The following is an 11369-nucleotide window of genomic DNA, read 5'->3' as shown; positions in this document are numbered from 1 at the left end:
ACATGCTTGTTTTACGTCTAATTTTTGTACATCTTTAACATGATGTTCACTAAAAATCATGGATATACATATTTGTGAAAACGGCGAAGGAATTGAGAAAAACGTGAAGAATAAGCAAAACAGACTCCACCACACCTTGGTGTGGTGTATGCCACACCGATGGTAGAATCTGCCATGTTTATCATGGGTATGGTGTCTGCCACACCCTGGTGTGGTAGAATCTATCATGTTTGTCATGGGTATGGTGTGTGGCACACCAGAGTGTGGCAGACTCATTTTTAGAATCCTAATATATTTGAGATTGTGTTTTGTTAAATAGAACCACGTTTTTTAGGGTTTCTTAAGGAGATAATTAGCATTGTTTTGAGCACTTTGAGAGGGAGATATTGTGAGGGAGTTGAGAGCTTTGGTTAGGGTTATATTTAAGCGATTTTGTGAGTTGTAACGCGTTATATTTCTCCTCCATATAGTGAAATCTCCCCATCCTCTCCCCGTGGACGTAGGAAATTGCCGAACCACGTAAATTCATGTGTTCGTGTGTGATTTTGGTCGTTATTTTGTGAATTGTACTCGTGTTTGGTTTTTGTTTTCTTCTGTCATCGCTCACCAACTCGTTTAGTTGTCGAGCACGCTTCCGTACGGCACACAACAAGTGGTATCAGAGCATAACAATTGTTAGCCCAGATTTCAGATCTAGGGTTTTGGATTAGGTGGAGGAAGATTCAGTTGAAAGCTTAGTTCTTGGAGTTCTAGACTTCGGTGGAGTTAGGGTTTGAAGTTGCCATTGAAGATCTAGCTTTCCTCGTGTGGTTATGAGTTCTATTTGGAATCCAATCTAGGATTCAGTTGGGTAACTTCTAAATTCTATAAAGTTTGAATCTTTCTTTGTAATTTGAAGTTTGTGATTATGGGTGAAGAAGTTGGTAAAAACAGTAAGATGGCGGGTACAGTTCAAGTTGGTTTTTAGAATACTAAGATTAGTATGGTGAAATATGACGGCAAAATCAATTTTGGTTTGTGGATGAACGACGTACAGGATGAGCTCAATACTCAAAATTTGGAGGAGACCATCATGGTCGATGAGAGGCCACCTAAATATGAAGAGACGATATTGGAAAAGATGAATAGGAACACTTATGGAATGTTCAAGTCTTATTTGGAATAGGAGCTAAAATATGATGTGATTGGGGTGACGTCTGCAATGAAGATATGGGAAGTTCTTAATAATAAGTACCTTATGAAGAGTGTTGAGAACCATTTGTACTTGCTGCGAAGATTATTTAGATTTCAGATGTCCAAAGGCACCTCGCTTGCGGCTCGTGTGAACAACTACACTAAGTTATTGTCGGACTTGGCAAACATGGATGAGATGATCATGGATGAGTACAAGGTTATTATTCTTTTGGGCTCCTTACCGGATGAGGAGTATGATACCTTCATGCTTACTTTGTTGAACATGAGATATTCTATCACTTATATAAAGTAACTAATGCATTGACAATCTACAATTTGAGGAGGAAGGATAAGGAGACTTCCCGCGCTAGTACTTTAGGAGAGGCATTGTCGATGAGAGGTAGAAGCTCATACCCAAAAGGTGGAAATAGAGGAAGGTCAAAGTCAAGAGGTCATCACCAGCTAGGAAAGAACCAATTTGCTTTTTGCAAGGGACAAGGGCATTGGAAAAGAGATTGTCCAAAGGTCAAAGAGAAGGAAAATGACAAGAAAAATGGCCCGAAGGCCAATGAGGTGATTGTTGCGAAAGGCGATGATTCCGATGATTTGAGCTTTTCTCTTTTGATTACTCCGGAGGTGAACCATTTAAGGCGATGATTCCGATGATTTGAGCTTTTCTCTTTTGATTACTCCGGAGGTGAACCATTTGGATGCATCGGATTAGATGCTTGATTCTGGTTTTGATTACTCCGGAGGTGAACCATTTGGATGCATCGGATTAGATGCTTGATTCTGGCGCTACTTATCACATGACCCCTAGGCGAGATTGGTTTGCATCGTTTGAGAAACTCGATGGGGGTGTTGTTGTTATAGAAAATGATCAATCCTATGCTATTTGTGGGATAGGTACCGTGCGAATTCGGATGCACGACGGAGTAGTCCGTAAATTAAAGTAGGTGAGATTCATTCCTCAGCTAAAGAAGAATCTTATCTCAGTTAGAGCTTTGGAGGCGAAGGGATTCAAGGTGACCTTTGAGGATGCTGTAGCAAAAGTTACTAAGAGATCTTTAGTGGTGATGAAGGGAGTCCCTAGTCAGAACTTATATTATTTGAAGGGGAGCACCGAGGTTGGCCAAGTTGTTTCAGCTATTTCAGAGGTAGACATGAGCAGGCTTTGTGCAAGCAGTGGCTATTAAAAGGAGCCAAGAGTGGAAAAGTGGATTTCTGTGACTACTATGTTCTTGGTAAGAAAATGAAGGTGAAGTTCGAAACTGCTATTCATAGGACGAGGGGCATCCTAGACTACGTGCACACAGATGTTTGGGGTCCTACCAAGACGGTATTACTTGGTGATCGACATTAGTTCGTCATGTTTATTAATGACTATTCTAGGTGTTGTTGGGTGTATACCATAAAGCATAAGAATGAAATCCTTGATTTGTTTGTGGAGTGGAAGAAGAGATTAAAACTGCAGACTGGGAGAAAAATCAAGACGTTACGATCCGACAACGGTAACGAGTACACTTCAGACCCCTTTCAGCAGCTATGTCGAGGCGAGGGCATAGAGAGGCACTTCACAGTTAGTTATATACTACAGCAGAATGGGGTGGCAGAGAGGCTGAATCGGTCTTTACTAGAAAAGGTTCAATACTTATTGGTGCATAATAGTTTGAAGAAGATCTTTTGGGCTGAGGTACTTTTATATACGAGCCACCTTATTAATAGGCTGCCTTCATCTGCGATTGAGGGGAAAACCCCTATGGAGATATGGTCGGGAGAGACAGCACATGACTATAGCCAGCTCAAGGTATTTAGTTACCCTGCATATTATCATGTTAGAACTGATAAGTTAGAACCTCAAGATAGGAAGGCCGTATTTGTAGGATTCAAGCATGTTGTCAAGTGATACATGCTTTGAAATCCAATTGATAAGAAGATTGTGCTGAGTAGGGACGTCATGTTCGATGAAGCTTCTATCTTGAAGCTTCCCAGCTCTCATCAGGTGGAGAGCTACCCGACAGAGGAGATATCGTAGGTGGTGGAGATCGATGCAGCTCCATAGTGTCCAGATGGTATAATATACATTAGAATGTCGACTGAGGTGACACAAGGTGAGCACGAAGGTGACACGGAGGATACGGGTACTGATGTACAGGATCAGGGATCGACAGCTCAGGTTTAGGATTCTATTGTGGTTCGGAGATAGAGGAGAAACATATGGGTGCCAGCATAGTATGCCAACACAGTTGCGTATGCACTTTCGGTGGAGAGTATCGATGAGATGGTGCCAACTACATTCAGACAGGCCGAGCAGAGTTCGGAGGCTGATTCGTGGTAGGTAGCTATGCAGGAGGAGATGTAGTCTCTTCATAAGAACGATATATAGGAGCTTATTGATCTTCCAAAGGGGCGGAAGGCGATTGGTTGCAAGTGGGTATACACGAAGAATAAGGGCATTGAGGGCACTCCATTGAGGTTCAAAGCTAGGTTGGTTGCGATGGTGGTGAAGCACTCTTCGATTCGGATTTTACTAGCTTTGGTGGCACAATATGGATTAGAGTTAGATCAGTTGGATGTGAAGACGATATTTCTTCATGGTAATCAACGCCTAAGGCAAAAGCAGGTGACGTCGCTCTCCGGCCTTCGTCAACTTCAGATCCCGAACCTCCAATGAATCCCCACTGTAGCGGAGATTTCACCAAGCTTAGGATTCCTCTGGAGGATCGTATCGGCACTCTACCCGAGAATCGAGGAATTCCGAGCTGCAGGGAAAGATAAGTTGGTTTGCAGGTTAAAGAAATCACTATACGGTTTGAAGCAGTCTCCTTGACAGTGGTATAGATGATTTGATGGTTTTATGCTTGGACATTCGTATACTTGGAGACAGTTTGATCATTGTGTGTATTTTCATAAGTTGAGAGGATGTGCGTATATTTATTTGTTACTTTATGTCAATGACATGTTGGTTGCCTCTACTTGCAGGTCGGCTATAGATGAACTGAAAGTTCATCTTTCAAATGAGTTTGAGATGAAGGACTTGGGTGAGGCCAAACACATTTTGGGAATAGAGATCGGCAGAGACAAGAAGAATGGCAGAATTTGTTTGATACAGGTGGCTTATTTAAAGAAGGTTCTACAGCGATTTCATGTTAGCATGGATACGAAACCAGTTAGTGTACCATTTGGAGCCTATTTAAAGCTTTCAGCTGGTCTTTTACCGAAGTCAGTTGAAGATCGAGATATGATGTCAAAGACTCCATATGCAAGTATGGTTGGGATCTTGATGTACGTGATGGTATGTACGAGGCCGGATTTGTCACAGGCGGTGAGCATGGTTTCGAGATACATGCATGATCCAGGAGTGGGTCATTGGGACGCCGTGAGATGGATTTTGAGGTACATTAGAGGTATGCTCAATGTTGGTTTAGTTTATGAGCCGGACACTATAGGTGGGTAGCTACGCATTGTCTATGTTTATTCGGATTATGCCAAGGATTTAGATAAGCGCTGGTCTACGATGGGGTATGTGTTCGCTTTGACCCGTGTGCTGGTGTGTTGGAGATGCACCTTACAGTTGATGATGGCTTTGTCTATGACCGATGTAAAATATATGACGATTACAGAGGCTATGAAGGAGGCTATTTGGCTTCGAGGACTTTTGAAGGAACTTAGTATACCGTAATGGTCCGTCACCATTCATTGTGATAGCATGAGTGCTATCTATTTGGTAAAGAATCAGTTTTTTCATGCGAGGACGAAGCATATTAACGTTCGTTATCACTTCATTCGGGATGTTCTTAAAGATGGTGATGTGGAGATTGTGAAAGTCCACACGAAGGATAATCCGACGGATATGCTCACTAAGGTGGAAAGATGGTGATGTGGAGATTGTGAAAGTCCACACGAAGGATAATCCGACGGATATGCTCACTAAGGTGGTTCCGAGCAATAAGTTTGATTGTGAAAGTCCACACGAAGGATAATCCGACGGATATGCTCACTAAGGTGGTTCCGAGCAATAAGTTTGATCATTATCGAAACTTGTTGTACATTCGTGATTGTTGAGGCCGTTGATGGCCATTTGGATGAACTACGGACGGTTTGATCCCTTGAGAGAGGGGGTATGTAGGCAACCACATTGGTGAAGCCTAGTTTGGAGAGACGATGCATTGGTGCTCATGTTGGTGTCGATTTAGTGTTGGGAACACTTCGCTAAGGTGGAGAATTGTGAAAACGACGAAGTAATTGAGAAAAACGTGAAGAATAAGCAAAACAGACTCTACTACACCGTGGTGTGGTATCTACCACACCGGTGGTAGAATCTGTCATGTTTGCTATGGGTGTGGTATCTGCCACACCTTGGTGTGGCAGAATCTGCCTTGTTTGCTATCGGTGTGATGTGTGCCACACCAGGGTGTGGCAGACTCGTTTTTAGAATTCTAATCTATTTGGAATTGTGTTTTGTTATAAATAGAACCACATTTTTAGGGTTTCTTAAGGAGAGAATTAGCATTGTTTTGAGTACTTTGAGAGGGAGATATTGTGAGGGAGTTGAGAGCTTTGGTTAGAGTTATATTTGAGTGATAATCCGTTGTATTTCTCCTCCATATAGTAAAATCTCCCCATCCTCTGTCTGTGGATGTAGGCAATTGCCGAACCACGTAAATTCATGTGTTCGTGTGTGATTTTGGTCGTTATTTTGTGAATTAATTGCACTCGTGTTTGGTTTTTGTTTTCTTTTCTCATTGCTCACCGACTCGTTTGGTTGTCGAGCACGCTTCCGCATAGCGTGGAACAAGTGATATCAAAGCTAACATGACTAATAGCGGAGCGCCATTGGACAAATTCAATGTAAACAATATATATTATTGAAATTATAGAATGTCTTCAAACGTAATGATACGGGGCGTGTTTGTGATCAACCTGGCGAACACACCATCTCTTACGAAGGACTACAACAACATTATTTTTTATTTATAACGCTTCACTAATGTCGTATCTCTCATTAACAAACAATTTACACTATAAACTGATATGATTCACTCATGCATATCTGAAACAGAGCTACATCCCATGAGAAGATAGCCCATAAGGAATTTATATACAGTTAATGGGGAAACTTTAAGAGGAAAAATCAAGAACAATACAACACCAAACATAGCTAGAAACTGTTCTAATATAGTTCCCATTTAGTTGTAGCACATGAATGCTCACCAAAGGGGAATTTTTTGTTGGATAGTAGGCTCCTAATATGTTTCCTAATTTGTTTTGGTAACAGGTTATTGGGATTCCTAATCTGTTTTGGTAACAGGATATTAGGATTGCTAATCTATTTTGTTTTTTGTTTTAGAATTCCTAGTATGTTTTTGGTTTTAGGATTTCTATATATATGGAACGATTGGAAGATAGAATTGAGCAGCGAAGGGGATATTTGGAGCATAGAAAGAGGTATTTTCTGAGCTATTGGTTAGAGTTTTATTTGGTGAGAGTTAGAGATTTGTTAGTGAGATTAATTAGTGAGTTCGAGTGATTTGTAATCTCAGTTTGTACTCTTCTTCTCTATTAGTAAAAACCCCATCCCCTTCTTGCCCCTTGGACGTAGGCAACTTGCCGAACCACGTTAAAATTGGTTGTTTGTATTCGTGCTGTTATTTTGATTGTGTTGGTCTTCTCTCGGCGTTTGTTTGATTTGGTCTCTCAAAGTAAATCGGTTTGGTTTTGGCTTCCGCCGCGCACAACATTTTGAGCATCTCCCCAAGCATAATCCCTTGATTGTTATCGTTCACCATGAGGCATGCCCAATTCAGTTTGATTTCAGATTTGACCAGTTAGGTTTATCAATCATAGGAAGTCATTAGATTAGTTTTATATACTTTTTTTATTTTTCTAATCCTATACTATGTTTTTCTATCTAAGAAAAGGTTTGATAACCCTAGGGTTAATTACCTTCTATTGGAGAAATTCTTGCCTACTCAAGGAGTAGGCAAGATGCCTACACCCCTCCAATAGTAAAGGGGAATATGGCACTAGAAGGGAGAATGTGATATCACATTCTCCCCTCTAGTGATACATGCCCCCTTTCTATTAGAGCGGTGTAGGCACTTAGGTGCTCCATGAGCATCTAAGAATTTCTCTTTGATTGACAAAATTCCTATTTTTAATATTTCTTCATGGATTCAAAGTATCTTAGCGGATGTTTAAAAGTCTCCTTCCTTTTTTTAATGACAAGGGAAATCTGGTCAACCCGCTCAACTTTTAACCCTGCGGGTTCGCTAGCGGCCATAATTCAATCCCTCCAACTTCAGAGTTGTGTAGAGCTTCGCCTTAATACCAGCCGCCCATCCCCGTGTGACTGGGCGCACGGTGGAGGATTGAAAGGGAAGGTGAACCTAGGAACATACAACGGGTTGGGTAATCTTACCAATAAAACCCCGGGACTTCGTCCCTACCCTTAAACTAAGGGAGACCAATTGAATTCGGCAATAGGGATTCAAACTCATGACCAATAGGGTTAGAAAACCTAAGGAGATCTCCTTCCCCCCATGGAGCTGCTAACCAGAAGTCTCACCCACGGGTGGTGTTTAAAAGCCTCCTTCGTGGATCCTCATGTTTTGCTTTCCTGGTGTGTCATCAAATTTAAAGAAGAAAAAAGGACAAAGGAACTAATAGGTTCAAATCCTTGGCACTCTTTCATAATTGAAAACAACACTTAATTACAATTAATTTGAAGCCAACTTGAAAAAATTCTGCTCATTGACAATGTTAAATATAGTAAGTATATGTTCTCTTGATATCATATTTTCTAAATTAATCATGTACTGTATAGTATATCAGTTCTTTATTGTCTCCTTTATTTTCTTTATTGGGACTTTCCACATTTAGTTTCCAGCGAGTACGAATATACAAAACCATCATCAAAAATAAAATCAAGTTTTCTACTATATTACCATGATACCAGTCTTGCTATTAGCCCTAGAGAGACATATTTTTTTTCTTCTTCAATCTTGAGCCGCTAATGGGGTTCTCCCGCAAGCTCCGTGTTCCCCTCAGCGGCCTCGACATCGCATCAATATTAGCTTTGACATCAGCTTCGATCTCAGCTATGTCAATAAACTTTAATGGTAGTTCCATATTTATATTTTTTTTAAATGTTTAAATTTTTTATTTTTATTTTTGCTAAAAATTGTGATTTTTTTACAAATATAAAGATATCAGATTTCTAACAAAAAAAAGAAGTAACTTCAAAAGTGTTTACAAATATGAAATTGTTGCAACTTGCAAATAAATTTAATCTTATTATTAATCACTTAGAATAGAATTATACAATTTCCAAATTTAAGAGAAATCAAAAAAATTATAAATAAATTCTATTTTATTACTAATTTGATAATCTCTAATAATCATAATATTTTTTCAAAATCATCGTAGCGCAATAAATGGGTACATCCCAATTGGGTTCACATCTACTCATATATATCAATATTATTTGCAACTTTTTTAAAAATAATTTATTACAAATGAGTACATCCCAATAGGTTAGTAACTTGACATCTTATATTCTTGTTCTGCAGCAGCATCTGGTACCATGAAATTTTAAAGTTTATTTCGGTATTAGCAAAATGGTCAATGTTTTGACCCAAAACTAGACCGAGTAGCCTGGACCCAGCCCCAGTCCACGACCCGGAGCCCCCTGTTTCCCAGGCCAGGCACCAGCGAAGGGACTTGAATTCGAGCCCGGAACTTGGCCAGGTCATGTTCTCCAGCTTCTCTTGACTACTGTTCATTTTGTTCCCCTCTCTCTAATGACTTTTGAATCTACACCGACTATTCATTTAATAAGACTCGTGATGCTCAGAATTTTTAGTTAACATGTTTTTTTTCAAATATATTATGCTAAGATCCAACTTGTACCGTTCCATGTGCTGAGGTGAGTCATCAAATTTAAATTAGAGTGGTGTTAGGGGCACACCCCAAATCACACCTCCAACCACACCTCCCCTCTCATTCGCTACAGTACTCCGGGCCCCACATGAGTTTTTAAATTTGAAAAACTCATGTGAGGCCCGGAGTACTGTAGCGAATGAGAGGGGGAGGTGTGGTTGGAGGTGTGACTTGGGGTGTTCCCCTACCATTTCTATTTAAATTATTTAGGCCATCGAGATTTATTCGACAGACATTATTCTAATCTTGAATCCGCTAATTAATATGTAGATCCACGCCATTTCATTCTGTTCCGCTCTAATATATAATGCGTATAACCGTATTCAGACAAGTCATCACAAATATTAAATTTCTAAGCCAATATCTGACTAATTAATGCATGAAACATTTCCTCTCCTATTCCGAGGAGGTGTTTAGTTCAAACAATTTTTTGGCGTTTGGTGTGGATTACAAATTTTGGAATCAAAAAAATATGTTTTTTGGGTTTTGCGATCCGATATTTTATGTTTGTTTCAATATTTTTTTTGGAATATTGAATCACAAAAATGTAAACAGCATCCAATTTTTAGAATTTGCTAAATCCTCTCAAATTGGAGAGGATTTGGCAAATTCCATAAATGTATATGCTTACTTCTTTTTCTATAACATTGTATTTTATTTTCTCGTGGGAAATAACCTCACCAAGGTAAAAGTATATTTACTTCTTCCACTTTTTTATAATTTGTTATCCTATAATTTTGGTTTGAACTAAACAAGATATTACAAATTCTAGGATTTGCTTTTCTATAATAATATTGAGCCAAACAAAATATTAGAAATCCCAAAATATGTATAAGAGCCTATGAATTTGAAATTCTGAGATTGCATATCCTAAAATTTTAATATTTGGACCACACAACCCCTAATCCTCTTCATGCGTTGACATGTTATTTTCTTGATTCTGTAAACTTTAACTAATAATCCTATTCTTTCTACTCAATCCAATTAAATAACTTAATCATATCCGTTAATTTGAATAAGTCAAATTATGTAGGTTTCTAAAATTCAGCTCTCTCTCTCTGTCACGATCCCAAATTCCAAACCTAAAAGAAATTTTGGAGCCGGACTAAACCTGTGAAAAATCCTCCAAAATATGCATTCATTAAAAGACCATCAAAATAATTTGTTCATGATCTAAAACCAAGAATAAATATTCTCTATAATCCAAAAAGTCAACATTATCCAATTAACTTGATATAACAAATATTCCTCTACTTGAAATAAAACTCGACCTAAAGGCAAAATCTTATTATTACAAAACTCTCAATATCAACTAAGCATCAAAGACTTTATTCAACCTTCACCTAGAAGATAATAACAATTCTGAATTTTATTCCATGCTCCGTTCTAAGAATTTGAAAAAAATCATCAATTCCATCTAATCCCGAGTCACTGAAAAGAATGAAAACAACACAGTGAGTTCACAACTCAATAAGTGGATAAATTCATACATTAGACACTGGTTTTGCAAAACTAAAATAAATTGACTTGATAAACAAAATACTAAAATAGTAAAAATTATAATGCAACATTTAAAAAATATATACATGTAAAGGAAATAAGCAGGTCACGTCTCAAAGCGCTCAACACTTTGATACTCCGATTGACTTGACAAACCCCACTATTATATAGCCCGTGGTCGGGACGGTGAGACCCAAACTCGGGCTCTTAGCGCTAAAATAAAAACCTCATAGAGGCACATTGAGCCCTGTTTTAATAACTTGCTTATATCCGACATATTCCGGTATATTGACCTGAGATGCATATGCTTTAAGAAAATTAAACAAAGTTCATAAAACTAAATACGTTATACAAAAATGCCAAAGGCCAATCAATAGTGAAAAAAATCAACCACATATGCATCTCAACCTACTACTATATGAAAAGACATAAAAGGATATAATCCATCAAAAATAAATTCGTATATAATTAATATAATTTTATATGAAAAATACGCAGTTCACAATGCATGAATTTACCACTTACCCAAACCCGAAAAACTACCGGGATACCAATCACGACGCCTCCTCGAAGTCACTTGAAACTCATAAAGAGTACATATAAACACTAGTAGAAAAATGAGCATTGGCGACGGGGAAATATGTCGCCAATGCAGCAAAATCCGTCACCAATACACTTTCGCGACGGGGCGGAGTCCGGAGTCCGTCACCAATTTTCATTGGTGACGGATAGGTATTGGCGATGGAAAACATTGG

The sequence above is a fragment of the Asparagus officinalis genome, chromosome 8 (assembly GCF_001876935.1).
Source record: "Asparagus officinalis chromosome 8, Aspof.V1, whole genome shotgun sequence".
NCBI lineage: Eukaryota > Viridiplantae > Streptophyta > Magnoliopsida > Asparagales > Asparagaceae > Asparagus > Asparagus officinalis.
The sequence above is the reverse complement of the archived record's forward strand: the minus strand, read 5'-3'. Positions refer to the sequence as shown.